Raw genomic sequence first — 24,441 nt, forward strand, 5'->3', positions numbered from 1 at the left:
AAATAAAAGTGTGGCACAAATGTTTCAAAAGTAGTTGAGAATCTGCTGAAAGTGATCCACACTTGGGAAGGCCTGAAACAAGCACACCTAAGAATGTTGAACATGTACAGGCTTCAATCAACAAAGATCAGCAACTGACAGTGCAAGAACCAGAATCTGGTCTGGAGATTCCAAAAACTACTGTGTCTGAGATTTTGACACAGGATCTTGGCATGAAATGTGTCCTGGAAAAGTTCATTCTGCAGCTTCTGCTACCAGAACAGAAGGAACATCATGCTGCAGTTGCTAATGACTTGATTTACCAATCAAATCACTACCTCACCAATGAACCAGATTTCCTCAAAAAAGTCATAACTTTGAAGGGGACCAGGTGTCATTGTTGTATGTACAATGTTTCTGTATCTTGTATCTTCTTCAATAAATGTCCCTATTTTTCATATTATATGGATGGATACTGTCTGGACAGGCCTTGTATATCCTTTCAAATTAGGGTTTCAGGATTCTTCATATAAATTCCCTAAGTGATATCACTGCATGATAGGCAGTTTCATTTTTAATTTTTTGAGGAAACGCCAAACTGCTTTTCATAATGGCTGCACCAGTCTGCACTCCCACTAATGGTATAAAATGGTTCCCCTTTCCCTATATACTTACCAACACTTGTTATTTGTTGATTTATTGATGATACTCATTCTGACAGGTGATATCTCATTGTGGTTTTAATTTGCATTTCTCTGATGATTAGTGTTGTTATCTTTATGCATGTCTATTGGCCATCTGTATGTCCTCTTTGGAGAAGTGTCTATTCTGGTCCTTTGCCCATTTTTTAATTAGATTGTTTGTTTTTGTGTGTGTTTTTAATTCTTTATAAATACTGGATATTAACCCTTTATCAGATGTATCATTGGCAACTATGTTCTCCAATTCAGTGAATTGTGTTTTCATTTTGTTGATGCTTTATTTTGTTGTATAAAAACTTTTTAATTTGATATAGTCCCATTTGTTTATTTTTTCTTTTGTTTCCCTTGCCTGAGGAGATATGCATGAAAAAAATATTCTATAAGAAATGTCTGAGATTTTACTGACTATATTTTCTTCTAGGATTTTTATGGTGTCCAGTCTAACATTTAAGTCTTTATTCCATTCTGAGTTTACTGTTATGTGTGGTAAAGAAGGTGGTCTAATTTAATTTTCACACACATCTGCCCAATTTTCCCAACACCATTTTTTGAATATGCTATTTTTACTCCATTGTATGTTTTTGCCTCCTTTGAAAATATTAATTGACTATAAAGGCACGAGTTTATTTCTGTTCTCTATTCTGTTCCATTGATCTAGATGTCTGTTTTCATGCCAGTACCATGCTATTTTGATTACTATGACCTTGTAGTATGGTTTGGTCTCAGATAGCATGATTTCTCCAACTTTGTTATTCTTTTTCAATATTGCTGTGGCTATAAGTGTTCTTTTGTAGTTCCATAGAAGTCTTTGGAATATTTGTTCTAGTTTTGTGAAATTTGCCTTTAGTATCTTGATAGGGATTGAATTAATCTATAAATTGCTTTGTGCAGTATTGAAATTTTAATAATGTTAACTCTATTCATGACACAGTATATGCTTCTATGTATGGATAAATATGATTGACAAACCTTTAACCAGACTCATCAAGAAAAAAAAAGAGGAATCAAATAAATAAAATCAGAAATGAAAGAAAAGTAAAACTGACATCAAAGAAATTAAAAGGATTATAAGAAAACACTGCCATCAAGTTTATACCACCAAATTAGACAATGGAAGAAATGAATAAATTCCTAGAAACATACAATCCTCCAAAACTAAATCAGGAAGAGCCAGAGAATCTGAATAGATGGAATTCAACTAGTAAAATTGAAGCAGTAATAAAAAAAAAATCTCCCAACAAACAAAAACCCTGGGCCAGATGGCTTTATAGCTGAGATTTACCCAACATTCAGAAAAGAACTAAAATTCTTCTTGAACTATTCCAAAATATTCAATACAAGGGATGACTCCCAAGCTCATTTTACAGGGCCAGCATTATCCTAATTCCAAAACCAGTTAAAGATACTACAAAAAAATTATAGGTCAATATCCGTGATAAACATAGATGCTAAAATCCTCAACAAAGTATTAGCAAACCGAATACAGCAATGCATCAAAATGTTCATACACCATGATCAAATGGGATTTATTCTGGGAATGCAAGGTAGGTAAAACATTCACAAATCACTAAATTTGATTCACCACATTAACAAAATGAAGGATAAAAACCATAATATCATGTCAATAGATGCAGGAAAAGTATTTGATACAATCCACACACATTTATGATAAAAACTCTCAGTAAAGTGGGTTTAGAGGGAACACAACTAAACATAATGGAGGCCATATATGACAAACCCATTGCCAGCATCATGCTCAATGGGCTACAACTGTGAGCTTTTTCCTTAAAACTGGGAACAAGACAGGGACGTTGGCTTTCACCTCTCTTATTCAAATAGTATTGTTAGTTCTAGCCACAGAAATCAGAAAAGGTATAAAAGGCATCCAAACTGGAAAGAAGAGGTAAAATTGTTGTTACTTGCAGAAGACATAATACTGTGTATAGAGGACCCTAAAAATTCCACCATGAAATTACTAGAACTGATAAATGAATTCAGGAAAGCAGAAGGATACTAAATTAATATTCAGAAATCAGTTGCATTTTCATACACCAATAATAAACTATCAGAAAGGGAAAGTAAGAGAACAGTTCCATTCAAAATGGCTTCAAAAAATAAAATGACTAGGATGTAAAAAAACATATACTTGGAAAATTATAAGACACTGAAGAAAGAAATTGAAGAACATACTTCTTTAAAGAATCAGATATAAATTTATTATACTATTAAACTATAAAATAATTACTAATTTTTAAAGATTTATTTATTTTTAGAGAGTGAGGAAGGAAGGGAGAAAGGGAGAGAAAACTCAATGGGAGAGAGAAACATTGATTTGTTGCCTCTCGCCTATGTCCGGACTAGGGATCAAACCTGCAACCCAGGCATGTGCCCAACTGGAACCACCCAGCAACATTTTGCTTTGCAGGGTGATGTGCAACCAATTGAGCCACACTGGTCAAGGCCAATTACTAAATTTTTATGTTAATGAGGGTTCAAAATAGCTGAGAAAAATGAAATATAGTATTCTTGGTATGATAATACTCCACATTATATTTTATTCTAATTTTCATATAAGTGCCATGGGATAGGTGTCGTATTTCTCCCTAGATTTTCATTTTTCATAAGACAGAATTGTAATTTGTTCCTAGACTTGATGTAAATTAACATGTTTGTTAACAGCTTAGATGATTAAAGGTAGAACATGATTCTTGAACTTTCTCACAAAATTAAGTTGTATATGATGGCTAAGTTCTTGTAAAGCATAAAGATTTGGAGAGAGGTTTGATAAAGGAGAACTAAGAAAATAATCAAAATGATTAAATGATTTATCCATTAAAAGGCCACCTGAGTTAATGCAAGCAATTTTGCATTACTTAAATTTTTTATGTAGTTTTGACCAGTTAGAAAACTCCAGTAACCACTTCCAGTTCCTTAAAATAATAAAATAAGTTTAAAGAATTGTCTTTTATAATATGCTCAACTCATTATTGGGAAAGTTTAAAGACATACTGAAATCAGTTTCACTTAAAAATTCACTTTCCAAATGAAAGGCTGATTGAAATAATTGACATTAAGTGCTGTTTTGAGTAGCAAACCAGTGACTTCTTAACTGACATCAAATAGGAAAAGTTTGTGAGACGATATTAAATTAACATTTATACTAAATTAATAAAAATAGTTTGGAGAATGACAAAAGACCTTTCCCACTGGTGGGAATTTCCATTAATAGAGTTGATATTAATGAACTTGGTAACAGTAGAGAAAGGGGAAGAGATGTCTGTCTGCCTGGAAGTGAAAGTCAGTGAGCAGAGAAGGAAATGGGAGGAGCATCACTGGCTACAAGACAGGTGACTTTTATAAAGGCCTCCTTCACTAGGAAATGGAAATGGGATATTATTTATAACTGGCATGATTTAACAGAACCATTTTAATGAATGGTCAGTTTTGTGATATTTGCTTTTCAGGTTTTCTTTTATGAGCATCAGGCTAAAATACAAAGTCTCAGATGTTTACTGACTAAGGTGTTTAATTATTGAACTATTTACTTAACTGACTCTGTTTACAGAGTTGTTCCTTAAGGGTACTTAGGTGGTATTAACTCAATAAAGAGAAAAGGGCAGGGAGAACTATGTGTATAACCAATGATCATCCAAATGCTTGCTGTTGTCATACTGTGAAGAGTAAGTTCAATATGTTTGGCCAATCCAATATAATCAAGCTTAACATTGCTATTTTCCTGTTAATATCATTATAATTATCTTATGATAGGAATGATAGCTAGATCATCCCAATGATTAATAGTCTTAGCACACTGCTCACTTCTAAAAATAGAAGCTTCAAAATACCAGATACTTATTTGTATAGAATTCAGCTAATCAGATACACTACCCTTAATTTTACTTATGGAGCTAATGACATAATTATGGACAATAGAAGACTTTTTTGTGGTGTTGGTGAGACACATTTATTCTGGGATGGTGAGGAAGCTGTAGAGTGCAGCTTCTAGTAGCTGGGGTTGGTGGCACTAGTTCTAGAGGACCATGGCCTGTAGTGACGGTCATGGTGTTATCACTGCACTGAGAAAAAGGCATGTTTGGGCTGTAGCTCTGGCTGTATAATCCCCCCTATTCTAAATCAGATTGTCCAGTCCTCTAAGAAGTCTGTGACCTACCTAGTAAAGCTGCGATAATTTCCTTTTCAAAGAATTAGTCTGAATTATTCAATAGTCTCTGTTGGTTGCACACAAGAAACCCGACTCATCTAAGTAACTTGCATTTAATTATAAGGGAATATGATAATAGTAGGTAATTAATAACTATTTGTTGAATGAGTCAAATATGGGACTAAGAATTTATTCCAAATTTACCTTATCCTGACACTAGTGTCACCTGCTAGTTAATGAAACATCTCAAGGAAATGTATAAGCTGTCCTTGAAATACCTTACCCATGACAGGTAGCTTTAAAGGTTCACAGTGAGAATGACATGAAAAGCTGTAGTAATACTTCCATGAGGAGATATCACCTTAGTACTTTTCTCATCCCATTGCAGGGACATGTGTGCAAAAGCAAATAGTGGGGTACAGAACCTGTCACCTCTCTAAGCACACCATCTCAGTATCAAGTATTCACTTTCACAAGTGACTTTAATAGCTGTGCTTAAGAAAAATGCTTAGGCTTCTAAACTTAATTTCCACTATCAGAAATATATGATACAATAAATACTATAGTCAACTATAATATTTTAATAAGTATGTATGGTACCAGGTGGGTACTTGAAATATTGAGGGGATCACTTTGTGAAGTATGATTGTCTAACCACTATGCTGTACACCTGAAACTAATACAAAATAACCTTTAATGTATATTGTAATTGAAAAATAAAATTAAAAAAAGAAAAATGCCTAACCTACTAGGCTTAATTTCTACTATATCACAAGCATACACAATGCAGAGGCAATTATCTTGCTATTAGCAAAGACATGCATATAAAAAAGAATGTCATTATTTGTCCTTTTTCTTATGGTTTGCACTGTTGTAAGAAACCTGTCACTGAAATTACTGCCTCATATTATGTATTGACTATTACATTTTCTGCTTCAAGTACAGTTTTTCCCAGTCTGGCCATTTCATCCTCTTTATCTACTTTTTATTATTAAAAAACCACTAGTTTTTACAGGTGTTCCCCTGGGTACTTTTAGTCACTATTTCTAAATGGAAAAAAATGTTGTCTTCTGATTTTTTTTTTCCAGTTTCTTCACAGGGCATGCAGTGATTCTACTAGAGATGCTAATAACCCCTGTTAGAACATATTTGCTACTTCTGGCAAGATGGAGGAATAGGTGGATGCACTGTACCTCCTCGCACAACCAAGATTAGGACAACAACAATTTACAGATAGAATAACACCCAGAACTGACAGGATTTATCTGAATGGAAGTTGGACAGCCAAGAAGTTGAAGTAGACCCATGCATCCAGACTGGTAGGAGAGGATGAGCTGGGCGGGCACAGGTCGGCTGCGTGCAGAGGTCGGGGAAAACCTGGCATGAAATCGGCCAAGATTGCGTGAAAGCCATCCGGCCCAGCAAGAATGCAGCGGTGGTCCCTGAGTACACAAGCTGTGGCTGGCGGACCCAGTGAGGCGGCGATTGTGGACCAGGGCAGAGTTCGCAGCCCAGGATCCCAGAGAAGGGACTGAGATCCCAGGAGAATGGAACTACTGCCATTGTTCCCTCCCGTCCCCGCTCCCACCCCTGCCCCCACATAATGTCACAATCCAGCGACTGGGGTGCCCAGCCCTGGTGAACACCTAAGGCTCCGCCCCCCATGGTAAGAAGAGCGACCAGACTGGAAAAAAAAGAAAAAAAAAGGAGAGACAGGGAGAGACATGTTTCCAACAGAACAGATCAGTCCCCCAGGACTCATCCTTTTGAGTGAATAAGAAATAGTCAATCTATCAGCTGAACAGTTCAATACACTGGTGATCAGAAAGCTCATGGAATTGGTTGATTTTGGGTGCAAATTAGATGAAAAGATGCAGGTTACCATAAAAGAGATGAAGGAAGATATACGGAGGAGAGCCAATAGTGAAGGGAAGGAAACTGAGTCTCAAAACAATACAGTGGACCAGAAGGAAGACAGAATCAACCAAGCAGGGAAACATGATGAAATAAGAATTCAAAAAAACGAGGAGAAGCTTAAGAGCATCCAGGTCATCTTTAAATGTTCCAACATCCGAATTATAGGGGTACCAGAAGGGGAAGGGGAAAAGCAACAAACTGAGCACATATTTGAACAAATAATAAAGGAGAACTTCCCCAATCTGGCAAAGGAAATAGTCTTCCAAGAAATCCAGGAAGCTCAGAGAGCCTCAAAGAAGTTGGACCCAAGAAGAAACACACCAAGGTACATCATAATTACATTAGCCAAGGTAAAAACGAAGGAGAGAATCCTAGAAGCAGCAAGAGATAAGGGGACAGTAACCTACAATGGAGTTCCCATCAGACTGCCAGCTGATTTCTCCAAAGAGACCTTACAGGCAAGAAGGGGCTGGAAAGAAATATTCCAAGTCATGAAAGACAAAGATGTACATCCCAGATTGCTCTATCCAGCAAAGCTCTCATTTAGAATGGAAGGGCAGATAAAGTGCTTCTCAGATAAGGTCAAGTTAAAGGAGTTCATCATCACCAAGCTCTTATTTTATGAAATGCTAAAGGGACTTATCTAAGAAAAGAAGATAAAGAAAAGACATGTATAGTAAAAGGACAGCAAACTCACAATTATTAACAACCACACCTAAAGCAAAACCAAAAGAAACTAAGTAAACAACTAGAACAGGAACAGAACCACAGAAATGGAGGTCACATGGAGGGTTAGCAACAGGCGGGTGGGAGGCGGAAAGATGGGGAAAAGGTACAGAGAATAAGTAGCATAGAATCTAGGTTGAAAATAGATAGGGGGAGGGCAAGAATAGTACGGGAAATGTAGAAGCTAAAGAACTCATAAGTATGACACATGGACATGAACTAAAGGGGGGAATGTGGGTAGGAGAGGGGATACAGGGTGGAGGGGAGAGAAGGGGGAAATGGGGCAACTGTAATAGCATAATCAATATATTAAAAAACATTGTGAACTGTAAATGAAAAATAAAAAATAATTTAAAAAAAGAATGTATTTGCTCATAACTGATAAGTCTTGTTTTTATGAAATACCACTTCATTATGCCGTCATATTATCAATCTGAAAACTGAATGAGAGACTATGATCAACAAACTTAGGATGCTGGTAGCTTCTCAAACTTGGGAAGTACAATGATACAATAATTAGAATATGTCAAATTAGAGTTGCAGGTTGAAACTATGAGTTTAAGGAAGGAGTCAAGTAATATTAGAACAATCAGGCATTGACCTCAACAGAGTGGAACTATGGCTTGTGACATGCCTTAGGTAGAGGTTGGACTATTACGGCAGTGGGGGATTGAGAGGGGAAGGTGTTTAGTATTTCTAAATTTAAATATAATATCTTTCCTGCATTTCTGCTGATTTGGGGTAAAAGGAAAGTCTTGATTGGGTTGGTTTCTCCAATTTTAAAATTAGGGGAAAAAGTCATTGGGATTCCTGAGTTTATTGTATTGGGTTGGCCAAAAAAGTTCACTTTTTTTTTTTTTTCCAGTACTATGGCTCTAGTAGTGCTTAGCTCTCTTTAACTTCATTTGAAACAATTTTGTTAGATTGCATTGTGACAGCTGTCCTACCAGTGTGTGTTTAAAAAAACTTATCAAGCCCTGTCTGGTGTGGCTCGGTGGATTGAGTGCAGGCCTGTGAACCAAAGGATCGCCAGTTTGATTCCCAGTCAGGGCACATGCCTGTTTTGCAGGCCAGGTCCCCAACAGGGGGCACATGAGAGGTAACCAGGCATTGATGTTTCTATCCCCCTCTCCCTCCTTTCCTCTCTCTCTCTCTCTCTCTCTCTCTCTAAAAATAAATAAAATTTTTTAAAAAACAAAATACTTATAAAAATTGGTGAATTTTTGTGCAGCCATTTTAATATTGAAGATGGAAGAAGACAGGCAACATTTTTTGGCATATTATGCTTTATTATTCCAAGAAAGATAAAAATGCAACTGAAAAGCAAAAAAAAAATATTTGTGGTATGTATGGAGAAGGTGCTGTAACTGACTGAACATTTCAAAAATGGTTTTCAAAGTTTCTTGGTACTATTGACATTTTGGCCAAATGATTCTTTTCTGTGGGACTGTCTAATGCATTGGAAGATGTTTAGCAGCACCTCTGGCCTCTACCCACTAGAACCAATAGTGGGAGAGAGCCAACATACAAATCAGTATAGTTATTGGTGAAAATGAAAAATATGTCTTTTATTTTATGGAAAAAGCTAATTGGACTTTTTGGCCTACACAATATTTGGCCCCAATTCATTTGCTATACAGAGGGCATAGTAATTGAACACTTTTTAAAAAATACTCCATTCAGCATAATGTTACTTATTCATGGTGTAATTTTATAGAAGATAAGGAAACTGAAGAAAATATTTGGAATTCCAGGAAGCAATGCAGATCCTCCCGGTGCCCATGATTCAAATTAACTATATATATGGTATGCTATGAATTTAAATGTCAGCTAAACAGAGCTACACTTGGGAGTGGTTTGATTTGACAACCAGGGGGTTGATTTCCAGCTATTTCCCATTGGAAAGGTCATCCAGTCACAGTAATTAGGAATTATTTTGTGCTAGCCTCATTCAGCTTAGAAAAACCAGTGAAAGTTACATCTACAGAAATACTGTTTCAACATACTCATAGAGACTATCAATTTTAAGCAGGATTTTTTACAAAATGGAAGTAATTTTCAGATTTGGAGTCTTAAGCATGCTTATCCTCACTTGCTCCACAGAAATACATTTCCAACAATGTTTTTGATATCCGCTGTTAAAAAGAGAGCCTCTGAAAACCAGACAATCTACAATGGATTAATCATATTAAATACATAAACACTCAGAGATTACAATACTTGTGAAAGCGCAAACATTTCTGATGCTGTTTTGGAAAATGCACAGGGAATCATACTTTTTGATCAGCATCAGTCTAAATGATACAATCCCTTGCTAAAAGCAATGTTCTGCTTAATTTATATGTGTATGTGTATCTGTTTGAAAAAGCATAAATTGCAAGATTTTATTTTTTGCAGCCAAAAAACAAAAAAGCAGCTGTTGGGAAACTTGAATAGCCACAGATTGAGTATGGATAAATGGGGCGAGGGAGGTTTGAGCAACGCCTGACGAGGAAACTCGGGGCCTTGCTCTCGCTCTCCCCTTATTTGGAACACCCCCCATGTTACTCACTCTCATCTTCTGTTTGTCTGCTTTATTTTATCACCAGGTGATATGCTACATGTCTTATTTAATTATTGTCTTTCCTAAAGAGAGGTCAGAGGTGTTTGTTTTGTTCACTGTTTAATTAATCCTGTAACCCAGAAAGGGCCTGACACATGGTAGGGGCTCCATAAATTTTTACTGAATGAGAGAGGAGGAAGAATCGGCCAATTTTCCCTTCAAGAACTGTTTTTGGAAAAATACTCGTCTTCATTGTTCTGCATGTATTTATTAGAAGTGTGAATGTATAGGCTGTTAGTGTTTTTAACAGTTTTCATCTAAAGCCACAGGAACCAGGGGGAAATTGATGGGCCCACCAAGATTGTGCGGCATCCCTGGGACAACAGAAGGTGTTTGAAATATGAAGTGAAAGCATACATAGCAGGCCAAATCTGAGAGTATTGAGAATTTCCAATGGCTGATGGAGTGAAGAAAAATTCCCTGAAGTATGACTTTTCTCTCCCTTTCCTCCATGGGCATTAATATAGGTAAGAGTTCTTTTCTGCTTAGATTTTTGTCTCACTCTCTGTAGACCTGATTATTTTGCTCTCCAATCCATATGACAAGTACCATGCCACTAATATCTTTTAGTCCCACTACCCATCAAATATATTTGATTCACTTTTTTGGTTCCAATTTCAATATTCCCAGGGAAGAATTCTCATTGGCTCAATTGAATCAGTGGGCTACCTGTAAAAGATAAATTCTATTCAAGGGACAGAGTTACATTGTATTAACATTAGGACAAACAAATAATTTATCATCCAAATTGGATGCTAAAATAATTGCAGATATTTAGTTTTTGAAATATTGTTTACTGGACCACAAATTGTTTTTATTGTAATGGAGTCCCCTTAAAAATTATCTTACCCAAAACTATTCCTCCACATTTCATTCCAAAATAATAAAATGATATATCTGTATACAATAAAGCAAAAAAGAAAATAAGTTTTTTGTGTCAATTATCTATCTGAATATTTAAAAATGACCATTATGTCTGACTATAAGACTTAGTAATGGGAGGCACTCGATAAATATTTGATGGATAAAAGGGGTGAAGAGGGCTGGAGAATTTCAGTGAGCTTTTATTTCTCTGAGGTAATAACACAAGAAGTCCAACAGATGATATCAACTCCTCTATAGAATAAGTCTGTATTCTAGCACCTACTCAGCTACAATGTCTACCTTGAGAATTTGCCAATATTTCAGAAGTCCTTAGAATAGAGATGATACCTCTTTGAAACACTCCCTATAACCAACTGAGAGGCAGGGCTTCTTGATATCATCGCTGTAGATTTCTCTTGTCTTCGGTGCTTCCCCCGGGGGCATCCAACTTGCAACCTGAGGGCCACATGTGTCCCAGGATGACTATGAATGCAGCCCAACACAAAATCTTAAATTTACTTAAAACATTATGAGATTTTTTTTGGTTTTCCTTAGTGTTTGTACATTTACTGTGTGGCCTAAGACAACTCTTCTTCCAGTGTGGCCCAGAGACACCAGAAGGTTTGACACCCCTGCGGCCTACAGCTTCCATCTTGCAAACCACTGGCAAATACCATTCCTAAAGGTCACACAACACCCCACTTACGAATTTGGTTTGGCCATAAATATCCCATAGAAATCTATCTTTACTGATGCTCTCAAATTATTTTGTTTCAGATTTATCTTCTTAGATGTTTTGTACACTTAAGGACACTGTATTTATAAACTCCCATAGTGCATGTTAAATAAGTAGGTTTTGTAGTTTTCTTCCCTTCAAATGACCAGAATAATTTTTCTTTGAACATGGATTTTAATGATTTCTTAGCTATAGCTGTTTCTAATGGGGATGGTAAGTCTCTTTCTATAGAATATATTCTCATTAGTTTTCAATTTTTTATAAGTTGCTACATTTTTAAAAGATAAATTAATAATGATTACTAAATTAGAAATTACTAGCAGTTTCAGTTGACTCTACTTTGTAGACCACAATATTTTTGAGAAAATGTTCTCTCTATAAGTCCCAAAGTTGAGAAAGAAAATTCTGCTAAATGAGGGGCGTCAATAAATATTTTATTTCTTTTTTGTGTTTAAATATGAAAATATTTCTGACAAAACACTTTCACAGGCCCTGTCTTTCTGATTTTATTCTAAGTATCTTACTATAACAAATGATTCTACAAGATAAAATTCAATAAATAAGTATAGTACTATAATTTCTTGAATGTTTTTCAAAATTTAGATGCCATAAAATCATGGGCTTTCCTAATTGCATCCTCTTGTAGTACAGAATTTAAATTTATTCAATTAAAATAGATCAAGATGTTCTTCCTAATGTTATATTAAAATAAAAAGTTAGGGGTTAGACTAGAGTCTTCAAAAAACAAAGTCAATGCCATAAAACAAAGAAGTGTTCTACATAAATTGTCTCATTTTATCCTTATTCCAAGCCTGAGAGGTAAGTGTCACTCCCATTTAATAGATGAGAAAAATGACACTGAATGCATGGTGGGACATCTACCTACTTCAAAGTCAGTTAATGAGAGCAAAGTGTTGGCAGAACCAAGAAAGGATTTAAAGGTCATCAGACTCTAAATCCCAGGCTCAAAATCATAACAAAATGCTGTCTCCCAATGACCTTTATTGGGTTATCGATTTCCCTTTTGAAAAAATGCATTTAAGGGACTGCAGTTACCCCTTGCCAGTCATCAGGAGCACAGTTTGACTCCTCTGCCAGGGACTTTCAGATGTTTATCACTATATTGATTTTAGCAAGTCAGCCTGTTATGTGGATTAGAATAATAACTCAACAGCCTTACTTCACCAGAATGGGTTTATTTTAAAATCATTCTACTCTTAAGAATTCTAAATGTATGTATTAAGCTCCAAACTGTTTCTGTGATTAATTTCTAACCATCTGTCTATATCTATCTTTTGGAAATAAACAGAAAAACTCCATTCTTTCTCCATTTAAACATTTTGAGACAATTACGTTTTATGCTATTTTGTCTTCTACAAAAATACTCTCAGATAGATCATTTGTTGCCTATCTGGCTACAATGAACCAAATCTCATTCTTTCCCCAGAAAGGCAGAAATTAGGAAACCACTTTTAAAATTTCCCCCTTTCTGAGATCAACCTATATTTTTCTTATAACCCCAAGAATCTTTTTTGGTGATTTCACATTAAGTCAATCTCAGAGCCTTGAAGAATTTCATGGACTCTACTCTCCCTCAGCATGAATTGGAACATCACTGGCTGACCAAGTATACACCTGGATATTAGTTTGCTGCCTCAGTCCTTTATCTACAGTGGGTATTCCATCACCTTTGTGGAGTAGATAATTCCTGGGCTGCTGGATTTGTATCAGCCCTCTAATGTGAATGATATCACTTTACCAGGTCTTTCCCACATGCATTTTGTCCTTTATTTCTTCCAATAATTATCTGAAGATGTTACTGCTCCCATTAATTAAGAAAAGGATCAAGAGTATAGCATAGGGCCAGGCTTACAGTAAGCCCTTAATAAAGACACTTACCCTTTCTTTCCTCCATTTTACACCAAAGTTTAGAGCAGTTAAGTAATTCCCTAACCATGTAATATAAGACTCAACCACAACTCTTCAGATTTTAAAGCCTGTTTCCACTTGTGCTTTTTAAAGTCTTTGAATCATTTTCTTCAATGAAGAGGCATATAGAACTCAATATCTAAAACAGATGATGGTGGCATTTAACAGTAAATCTGTAGCTTATGAATAATGTTTATAACATTTACCGATTCCAAAATTAAAAACAAAGCTTCTTTGATGTTGAACACAAATTTTGTTTATAGTTATAAACACCATTTATAGTCATGTTTCAGTATATCAAATTAATTTTCTTAGGATTTGAACAAGAACCTGTAAGCATTTCTAACAGTTCACCTTTTAATCTGAGGGTAGTCTTCAATTAAAGTGATTCAGTAGCTTCAAAACGAAATAGTAGGATCATTGTTTCCAAGTTCAGTTATTAAGATTACAAAGGGCTCATATTCTTTATCCCTGAGAAATGGGAGGGGTTAGAATTGTTTTTTAGTAAGACTGCTGGTCTTCAAATATTAACTCCAAGAGTTGACCTTGGGCAAATTACTTAAATGTTTTGAATTTCCATTTCCTTGGCTGTAAAATGAGCATATTATTAGGGCTCTATAGACATTAGCTATTATATTAGGATAAACTTGTTCCCCAAGCCGATCAATCTGAACCTTTCTGGGCATTATTAGAATAGCATTAAGAACTAGAGTAAGGTATTTTATATCCAATTTTATAAGTACAAACATTCACTAAGTTGAAATTTCAAAAGGGCCAGTCCTGAGCTATATACCTCCCAATATATAACACAATTACTGAAGCAGCTATTCCAAAATTGAGTTAAAAATCAAAATGTAAAAGAGTGGTGAAAGTAGACATCCCTTTCTTGTTCCCAGTCTTAAAGGGAACACTTGTAGTCTTTGCCAGTTGAGTATGATGCTGGCAGTGGGTTTGTCATATATGGCCTTTATTACATTTAGGTATGTTCCCTCCATTCCCACTTTGCTGAGAGTTTTTTTATCATAAATGGGTACTGGATTTTATCAAATGCTTTTTCTACATCTACTGATATGATTGTGTGGTTTTTATCCTTCATTTTGTTTATGTGGTGAATTATATTTATTGATTTGCAAATGTTGTACCAACCTTGTATCCCTTTAATAAATTCCACTTGATCATGGTAGATGCTCTTTGATTTATTGCTATATTTGGTTTGCTAATATTTTGTTGAGAATTTTAGCATCTACGTTTATTAGGGATATTGGGCTATAATTTCCTTTTTTCTTTTTTAAATATTTTATTTATTTAGACAGAGGGGAAGGGAGGGAGAAAGAGAGGAAGAGAAACATCCATGTGGGGTTGCCTTCTCACACACCCCCTACTGGGGACCTGGCCGGCAACCCAGGCATGTGCCCTGATTGGGAATCAAATTGGAGACCCTTTGGTTCACAGGCCTGCACTCAATCCACTAAGCCACACCAACCGGAGCTAATTTTCTTTCTTTGTAGTGTCTTTATCTGGTTTTGGAATTAGGATAATGTTGGCCCCATAAAATGAGCTTGGGAATCTTCCCACCTCTTGAATTCTTTGGAATAGATTGAGAAAAAGAGGCTTTAGTTTTTCTCGTAATGTTTGGTAAAATTAACCTGTGAAACCACCTGGTCTAGGGCTTTTTTTTGGGGGGGGGATGATTATTGTTTAAATTTGACTAGTTTAAATTTCACTAGTAATCAGTCCACTCAGAGTCTCTGATTCTTCCTGATTTAGTTTTGGAAGATTGTGATTCTAGGAATTTATCCATTTTGTCCAGGTTGTCCAATTTCTTGGCATATAGTTGTTGACAAAATTTACTTACAATCCTTTGTATTTCTTTGGTGTCAGTTGTTACTTCTCCTATTTCATTTTGCTTTTACTTATTGGGGTCCGCTCTCTTTTTTTTCCTTGATGAGTCTTGTTCAAAGTTTGTCAACATTGTTTATCTTTTCAAAGAACCAGCTCTTGGAGTCATTGATCTTTTGTATTAATTTTTTTAGACTGTATTTCATTTATTTCTGCTTTGGCATTTATTATTTCCTTCTTTGACTCACTTTGGGCTCTGTTATGGTCACAGGATGCTTGATGTGATTTCAGTCTCACCACTCTTATTCACCATAGTACTGGAAGTCCTTGTCACAGCAATCAAAGAAGAAATAAAATGCATCTAAATTGGAAAGGAATAAGTACAACTGTCATTATTTGCAGATGACATGTTATTGCATATAGAGAAACCTACAGTTCCACCAAGAATCTACCAGAACTGATAAATGAATCCAGTAAAGTAGCATGGTACAAAATTAATATTCAGAAAATAGGCACATTTTTATATGCCAATAATGAACTATTAGAAAGGGAAGTTAAGAAAACAATCCAATTCAAAATTTCTTCAAAAAGAATAAAATACCTAGGAATAAAAATAACCAAGAACATAAAAGACCTGTACTCAAATCATTATAAGGCACCAAAGAAAGAAATTAAAGATGACATAAATAATTAGAAGCATGTACTGTGTTTTTGGATAGGAAAAATTAACATCATTGAAGTGCGTATATAACCAAAACCAATCTATGGATTCAGTGCAATTCCTTATCAAGATACTAATGACTTGTTTCACAGAACTAAAGAAAATATTCCCAAAATTTATATCAAACCACAAAAGGCCCTGAATAGCAACAGCAATCTTGAGAGTGAAGAACAAAGTTAAAGAAATCATGCTACTCGATATCAAGCTATACTTTAAGGGTATAGTAATCAAAAGAACATGGTATTGGAATGGTATTATTCAATAAATGGTGTTGGGACCACCTTCTTATGCCACACATAAGAATCAATTCAAAATGGATTAAAGACAAATATTAAACTTTCAAGCATAAAAATCCTAGAAGAAAACATAGGCAGTCAAATCTTGAAATGTCTTATAGCAATATTTTTTCTGATATAGCTCCTAAAACAAGGGAAACAAAAGAAAAAATAAACAAATGAGACTGCATCAAACTAAAAGATTTTGCACAGCAAAGGAAATCAACAACAAAATGAAAATACAATCCACTGAATGAGAGAACATATTTGCCAATACTTCTGATAAGGGGCTAATACCCAAAATTTATAAAAAACTCAAATGAGTCAACCCCCCCAAACAACCCAATTAAAAAATGGGCAATAGACCTGAGTAGGCACTTCTCCAAAGAGGGCATATAGATGTCCAATAGACGTATGAAAAGATGGTCAACATCATTAATCATCAGAGAGATGCAAATTAGAACCACAATGAGATATCACCTCACACCCATCAGAATAGCTATAATCAATAAATCAACAAATAACAAATACTAGTGAGGATGTTGAGAAAGGGGAACACTTCTGCACTGTTGGTGGGAATGCACACTGGTGCAGCCACTGTGGAAAGCAGTATAGAGATACCTCAAAAAATTAAAATGGAACTTCTTTATAATCCATTGATGCTACTTCTGGGAATTTTTCCAAAGCAACCCAGAACACTAATTTGAAAAATATAAGCACTCCTATGTTCATTGCAACTTTATTTACAATTGCCAAGATTTGGAAGCAGCCCAAGTGCCCATCAGTAGATGAGTGGGTAAAACAACTATGGGACATATACACTATGGAACACTATTCAGCTGTATAAAAGAAGAAAATTTTACCCTTTGTGACTACATGGATGTATCTGGAGAGCATTATGCTAAGTGAAATAAGCCAGTGAGACAAAGACAATTACCTGATGATTGCACTTATACATTGAATTTAATGAACAAACTGAACTATTAAAATAGAGACAGACTCATGGAGAGCAGTCTGACATCTCTGGAGGGCTTTGCAGGGGTGGAGAGGTCAAGTAAAAAGGAAAAAGAACTTTTGGAAATGACAGTAGTGTGGTGTTTGTGGGTGGGGGTGAGTGGAGGTGGAAGACAATAAAGGTGGGGATAAATGGTAATGGAAAAAAATACAGTAAAAAATGAACTTAAAAATCAAAATGCATTCCCCCCACATAATATATATTACGTAATAAATTACAGTTTTTACAGTTTTATAATATGGATTAATATATAAATACATCATATTGAGATGTTTAAAATCAAGTGATTTGTGGGGCACCTTGAATACCTGTAGGGTATGGTTTGAAAATTTCTTATCATAATCTATCTTGATGCTAGAGACTCTCCTTATTAGTTTATGAAGGCGCCTTTCAAAATAGACATGTGCTTGATTTTTTTCTTTTTGTCACTAATAGGCTACATCTATAACTTCACTAAACCTATGATCTCATGGGAAACAGAAATATTAATGGGTATCTTAAAAAGTTGTGTTGAGAAGGTTAAATAAAATTTTATAATGTACTTAGCATTTGCCCATAGCAGAATCAGTATTCATTAACTGATGCTTATTATCATTATTGCTTTTATTTTTTCTTATATTAGATATATTTATGTGTTTTAAAGTGGGTAGGTTAAAAATGTTATTTTAAGAAGAAATTTAGAAAGGACTTTACTACTCTGTTGCCTTTCCAGAAGCAAATATAATAAATTTTACTAGCTTAGAACTGAACTTACACAAATTAAGAGAGTCCACTGTGGGAAATTGGCCTCAATTCTATGTATGCAGATGGTTTTATAATTCAGAGTATTGCCCATGTGAGATAATTTGGTAGGTGAATAAAATAAGACCTTTAATGGCACAATTGCTTTTTATGTGGCTACAGATTTAGTTAATTTAAAATGTTTGGTGCCTAGTGGATTGAAGGGAGTGGAGTACTTTGTATGAATCTAAATAAATTTTGCTGTTATAGAAAAGCACAGGGGAAATGACCTGTGCTCCAAATAGAAATAAAAAATCTTCCAAAAAGTTTATTTTTATCTGTTCTACAAATAACCCTACTGGTAATAGGATCTTCTTTCTCTTACAGACCATGTTATTTTAAATATTTCAAATCACCACTGGTATGCTAAAAAGCAGAGCTCAAAAGTAACAAGTACTCCTAAATAATAGTCTAGAAAATAATTCGATTACAATATACTTGAATATAATCAGTTTGTACAGAAACACATATTAAAATAGACAATCTGTCTCATTAATAGTCAGCAGGCATCTTGCTCAGCTGGAATTGAACTTATTTCAGACTCACACAGAAATCTCAAACTCATACAGAAATCTCAGATTACAAATATATGGCCATAAAAAATTAAACAGAATATGCTAAGATAATTTTGGTGGGTGCATTTTAATACTTCTATGACATACTGTGTCACTGCCTTTTCAAATTTGAGTAAATTGTAATTTTACAACCAGTAATTACATTGGCTCTTGCTTGATGTTTATGCTTTGTAATACTGAGCCTGTATTAATCAAGGTTTCCTAAATTTATATCTCATTCCCTGTATGTCATGTTACTGTTCATGTACTTTGGATATTATACTCATCTATTGCTTTTATTATGTAGCTGGGTACCGCTCCCTTAGTCCCATAGTTTTCATCCATCTCACAGTATTCTGACCATGGTTTAAAATCCCTTTTATTCCTGTTGGCCAATCCTTGTTTTTAACCGAGTGATATTTTCACCTTTCTGCCCACCATCCTTCTTACTCATCAAAACCAGATTGCATTTCGCTGCAGAAGAAAGATGTGTTCAATAAAACTTTGCCAAGAAGATGGTTATTGATATGTCTTTGAAAGGCAGTTGTATTGCTCATGTACCACTGGGGACTGAAGTAGTGAGACTTAAATTGCTTGTGGTACCAAGCAAAAACAAATCAGTTTCTTTGCAACTTAAATATTTGAAATAAAGTAGCCTTGATGTCTTTCTCCCATTTAAAAAAAATTGTTAGTAAAAAAAAAAATAGTCCTTGGGGACAGCTTAAAGAATTAGGAAAATGCCATCCATAGGTGCACTGAAATATTTTATGGTCATAGTCTTAAGAATATAATTAGAGTAAGATCTAACAGAGTAAAATAATTTACAGCTGATTTTTAAGTCTTTTTAAAAATTCCCATAAAGATATCTTTGCTCAACAGACTGTGGTAGCTCTCTTTTATATGTTTTATTTTAAGAATATTTCACTCAAAGGCTCCACTTACTTGGGCATGAATTGTTTGAGACCTAAGGAAGCAAAGTGCAAGCCTCTGACTGATGTAACGTGAATGATTTCAAAATATAATAGGAACTCATTAAAGGTCTGCTGAAAACATGCACACTTATAAGGGGACAGCTGAAATGCAAGCGCATGCCCCTTTACACTATCCAGTGGGAAACATGAATTTCAAAATATGCTTTTACAAATAGTACTTATAAAAATTCCGTTTTGGTGTCCTAGTCTGAGATACAAAAATGGTTTTTCTAAGGCTTCCCTGAACAGCTTTCTCGTGCAAGTTGGAAAACATTCTTGGCATTTTATATTACTTCGTAATCCCTAACTAACGAATTCCCAGCTCAAATTAGTCTGTGTTTGGTGTGAACCAATCCAAACTGTTTATTTTCAACATTAAAGATTTGTTTTCACTTTTTACTGTGCTCTTCTCTCCTACACAAAGTTTTTTTGTTAACAGCATTATGCATCTGCAATTTTTTCACATAATTTTCATCATTTTTGTCACAAGAAACTAAATCTTTCTGGAGAACCTACCTACCTTAATATTTTGGTCTTCTGTGCTACATACATGGAATATACAAAGTATATACGCTCATGATCTGAAGGAGTTCTCCTCTCATTGCTGAGAGCTTTGTTTTTAAATCAACCCTTGCCTTCAGATTCTTCCTCTGTTATACCACCTTCTAGAATGCTACCAGGCACACAAATGCAAATTTATATACTTGGCAATGTGATATATATTTATAAATCTCCCTTCAATCCCCTTTCCATATCTCAATGCATGCACACAGGAAATGCAAAAGGAACTAACAGAGAGTAAAATCAGGGCAATTTTAGAGATTGTTCTTTGAATGTGCTCCCCCACTGATATCCATATCCATTGGCAGTGAACTGAAGCCTTATTATCTTATATTGCTTGTGAACAACCTCTCTTCAGTCATTGGATGATGGACAATTAAACTATACCAACACATATGCAATCCCTAGGCTTCCAAAATTGAAAACATAAAATAATTTTAAAACTTGAGCACAGATGTCATTGGCTACACAGTGCATATAAGATAAATTTCATAGGTTTAAACCAAGCAAGTTACTTAAAAATAAACAGATAAAAACACAAACAACCAACAAAAATAAGAACTTTGGGAGGTGGGTGTGATTTTCAGCCTGATGGAGAAAAGTTATCTTTATAAGAAGGACCTCAATGTGACCAATATCTGGAAAGGAAAATCTCAGTCACTTCTCAGAGTAGAGGACCACAACTTCACCATGAGGTCTCCCTTCAGAGCATACAAGACCAGGTGGGAGTTATGACTACCAGTAAGCCCACTGGAGGGGAGAACCCACCAATGAAGAAGCCACAAACAAGTAAAACCCAAGTATAACAACAGAGCCCACACAAACAGGAGAATGGGCAACCCCAAAGTATTCAGACAAGGAGATCAAAGAAACTGCACCACTGAGTCCCACAGAACTTCTACCACAGAAACCAACCTGATGAGGACAGGCAGGCAAAGCAGAGTACCCTGAGATGCAGAAACAAACAAAAAAGAGTCACCTAAAATGCAGAGACAAAGAAAGGACCCCCAATCAAAAGGAATGGAAGAATCCCCAGTAAAAGAGCAAAGTGAAATTGAAGCAAGCAAACTCTCAGGTATAGAATTCGAAAGAATGGTTATAAGGATGCACAAGGAACTCATTGACAACTACAAGGAACTGAGTGGGGACTACAACAGCATGAAAAAGGAAATAGAAACTATAAACAAGAAACAGGAAGAAATGAAGAATACAATATCTGAAATAAAAATATACACAAGAAGGAATTACAAGTAGGCTGGATAAAGCAGAGGACCAAGTCAGTGAGCTGGAAGACAAGGTAGAAAGAAATACCCAGGGAGAGGAAAAGCATGAAAAAAGACTCAAAAAGTATTAGGATAGTTTAAGGAAACTTCAGGATAACATGAAATATAACAACATTCAAATCATAAGGATACCAGAAGGAGAAGTAGAAAACCTGTTTGAAAAAATAATGACATAAAATTTCCTGAACTCTTAGAGTGGAAAAGCCATGCAAGTTCAGGAAGCACAGAAGATTCTGATTAAGGCGAACCCAAATAGGCCCACTCCAAGACACACCATAATTAAAATGGCAAATTTTAAAGATAAAGAAAGAATCTTAAAAAGAACAAGAGAGAAACAGATAGTAACATATAAGGGAGCTCTGATAAGGCTATCAGCTGTGTTCTCAACAGAAACATTACCAGCCAGAAGAGAATGGCAAGAAATATTCCAAGTAATGAAAAACAAAGGCCTGTGACCAAGACTACTTTACCCAGCAAGGCTCTCAATTGAAATGGAAGGCAAAATAAAGAGCTTCCCAGACAGAAGAAGGATGGAAGAACATACCTCCACCAAACCAGCATTCTCAGATATGCTGAAAGGACTGCTTTGAGAAGATGAAGGTATAGAGTAAGAGAGATAGTAACACAGGTACAAAAGGGAAAATGGCAATGAATAAGTACCTATCAATATTAACCTTAAATGTAAATGGATTAAACACTCTAATCAAAAGACATAGGGTAGCTGAATGGTTAAGAAAACAGGACCCACACATATGCTGTCTACAAGAGACCCACCTCAGAACAACAGACTTACACAGACTAAAAGTGAAGAGTTGGAAAAAAAATATTCCAGGCAAATGAACAGAAAAAAATAGCCAGGGTAGCAACACTTATATTACATAAAATGGATTTCAAAACAAATGCCATAAAAAAGAGACAAAGAAGGCCATTTCATAATTCTAAAGGGAAGAATCCATCAGGAAGCCATAAACATTGTAAACATATATATGTACCCAAAATAGGAGCACCCAAATATATAAGGAAAATGTTGGAGGACTTCAAGAAAAATATAGACAGCAACACACTTGTACTAGGGGATTTTTTTAACACCCCACTGTCAACAATAGACAGATCTTCCAAAAACAAAAAATCAACAAGGACATTGTGGCAGTGAACAACAAACACACTAGATTAAAAGGGCTTAACTGTTATATACAGTACCTTTCACCCCAAAGAAGCAAAATATACATTCTTTTCAAATGCACATGGATCATTTTTAAAGACAGACCACATGATAGGAGAAAACAAGCCTCAACAAATTCAAAAAAATTGAAATCATATTAAGCATTTTCTCAGATCACAATGGCTTGAAACTAGAAACAACCTCAAGGAAAAAACTAAAAAATAGTCAAATACAAACAGACTGAATACCATGTTATTAAGCAATGAATGGGTAAACAATTTGTTTAAGGAAGAAATCAAGAAGTTTCTGGGAACAAATGAAAATGAACTCACAACAACTCAGAACCTATTGGACACAGCAAAGGCAGTCCTGAGAGGGAAGTTCATAGCAATACAGGCCTACTGAAAAAAGATAGAAAAATTTCAAATAAATGACCTAACCCTACATCTACAAAATCTAAAGGAAGAACAATAACAAACCCCAGGGTGAGTAGAAGGTAGGGAATAATCAAAATCAGAGCAGAATTAAACAACAAAGAAACTAAAAGGACAATCCAAAGGATCAGTAAAACCAGAAGCTGGTTCTTTGAAAAGATAGACAAAATCAATAAGCCTTTAACCAGACTCATCAAGAAAAAAAGGGAGAGGACCCAAATAAATAAAATCAGAAATGAAAGGGGGAAATAACAACCAATACCACAGAAATACAAATGATTATAAGAAATTACTACAAAGAACTATATGCCAAGGCACTTGAAAACCTGGGTGAAATGGACAAATTTCTAGAAACATATAGTCTTCCAAAACTCAGTCAAGGAGAAGCAGAAAATCTGAATAGACTGATATCAACTAGTAAAATAGAAGCAGTACTCAGAAATTCCAGCACACAAAAGCCCTGGCCTCGACAGATTCACAGGAGAATTTTACCAAACATTTAGAGAAGAGCTAATCACGATTTTTCTCAAACAATTCCAAAAAATTCAAGAAGAAGGAAGACTCCTAAACTCTTTTTATGAGGCCAATATTCTCCTAATTCCACAACCAGATAAAGGCACAACAAAGAAAGAAAACTATAGGCCAATATCATGGATGAATATAGATGCTAAAATTCCCAATAAAAAATAGACAAATCGGATCCAGCCATACATTTTAAAGATCATACACCATGATCAAGTAGGATTCATCCCAGGGATGCAAGGATGGTACCATATACACAAATCAATAAATGTAGTCTACCATGCAAATAATATGAAAGACAGAAGCCACATGACCATATCAATAGATGCTGAAAAAGCATTTGATAAAGTACAGCTCCCATTTATGATAAAAACACTCAGCAAAGTGGGAATAGAGGGAACATTCCTCAACATAATTAAGGCCATATACAAGAAACCTACAGCCAACATCAGAGTCAATGGGTGAAAACTAAAAGCTTTTCCCCCAAGATTGGGTACAAGACAAGGGTGTCTGCTTTCACCACTTCTATTCAACAAGTATTGATGAATATTTGTGGAAGTTCTAGCCACAGCGATCAGACAACAAAAAAATAAAAGGCATCCAAATTGGAAAGGATGAAGTAAAGCTGTTGCTGTTTGCAGATGACAGGATAATGTACAGTACATAGAAAACCTTATAGATTCCACCAAAAAACTGTTCGGCCTAGTA

The sequence above is a fragment of the Phyllostomus hastatus genome, unplaced genomic scaffold, assembly GCF_019186645.2.
Source record: "Phyllostomus hastatus isolate PE091 unplaced genomic scaffold, TTU_PhHast_1.1 phas_contig_254, whole genome shotgun sequence".
Classification (NCBI taxonomy): Eukaryota; Metazoa; Chordata; class Mammalia; order Chiroptera; family Phyllostomidae; genus Phyllostomus; species Phyllostomus hastatus.